Genomic DNA, 1438 nt, shown 5'->3' on the forward strand with positions numbered 1-1438 from the left:
TAGTAATTATTTTAGCTATGATAATTAGTTATATAATGATGGTCATATATGTTTTGTGGTTGGAACTATACTTATACTGAATATGTATTATTTTAATCAGTGCTAATTTTTCTGTTTTAAATTTGCAACTTTAACAAAACCGCACAGATGATGTCATTTGTACCAGATATCAGATTATTGCAATTTTGGAGATAAAATTTGTCTTATGTCAGCTTCCTGGTCTCTGTAGGAAAAATTTCTTAATCTATTCAGGAACACTCTATCCTCTCTCTGATCTGCTTAGTTCGGACACCATAAATGACAGGGTTGAGAGCAGGTAGGAGGACAACATAAAAGTTGGCAAGAAGAATATGGATGTATCGAGGAACATTTCTTCCAAACTGGTGGGTCATAAAGGAGAAAAATGCTGGAGTGTAGAAGGACAGCATGACACAGACATGGGAGCCACAGGTGCTGAGAGCCTTTAACCGGGCATCTCTAGAAGGTAGACGAAAGACAGCACGTAGGATCTGGATGTAAGACAGGATGATTGCTATATATCAAACACCAGGACAGAGATGGCACATAAGCCGTAGATGATGTTGACCTTGATGCTGGCACAAGACAGGCAGGCAATACCCATGTACTCACAGTAGGTGTGGGGAATGGCTTGGTGTCCACAGAAGGGCAGTCTCAGGATGAACACCACAAAGGGAATTGCGATAGCCAAGGGTCTCAGGAGGATGATCAGAGCTATGGCTGACACCACCTTGTGTGTCAGGACAAGTGTGTAGCGCAGAGGGTTACAGATGGCCACATAGCGGATCGTAGGCCATGGCCATGAGTACAGCCGACTCCATGCCTGTGCACAGGCAGAAGAAGAACATAGGAGATTTCTCTCAGTTTGAGTCAAAAGATGCCCAGCCTCTTGTGGATGGTGGACGTGAACAGACCCAAGTTCATGGAAGATAAAATGGCCAGAAAGTAGAACATGTGCTGGTGGAGGCTGGGTTCACTCTGAATCACAAAAATAATGGTAACATTTCCCAGAAGAGCAGTCAAATACACAACACAAAATGGAAAGCAAATTTATATATTCACATCTTCGTCCTGGAATTCCCAGAAGAAAACTGTGAGGACGAAACTGTGTGTTGTTAGGAGAGACCATTTTTCTGTGTCTTTTATAACTGAATAAAAGATAAACCAAAGGCTCATTCACTAAGATGCTCCAGCTCTTCTTTTGCAATGCAATTGATTTCCTACAAAATATTATAATTTTTTATTTATAATAACCAAGCACATCATGGCATAATTGTATGACAATTGTATAAGCTTAACTATATGATGCTATTGTATCATTTCAATAAATCTAATTAGATTTTTTCACTTACTTAGATGTTAACATAGTTTAATAAAATTTTAGCAGGATCCAGTAGAATATTAGAGAAGGGCAATATTT

The 1438-nt window shown here is 39.4% G+C and overlaps 1 pseudogene; it reads right to left on the reverse strand.

The window, feature by feature from the left end:
* Positions 1-248: 248 nt before the first annotated feature.
* On the reverse strand, positions 249-1147 carry LOC101588685 (annotated as a pseudogene).
* Positions 1148-1438: the final 291 nt, after the last annotated feature.

Source organism: Octodon degus, unplaced genomic scaffold, assembly GCF_000260255.1.
Source record: "Octodon degus isolate 3935 unplaced genomic scaffold, OctDeg1.0 scaffold00146, whole genome shotgun sequence".
Classification (NCBI taxonomy): domain Eukaryota; kingdom Metazoa; phylum Chordata; class Mammalia; order Rodentia; family Octodontidae; genus Octodon; species Octodon degus.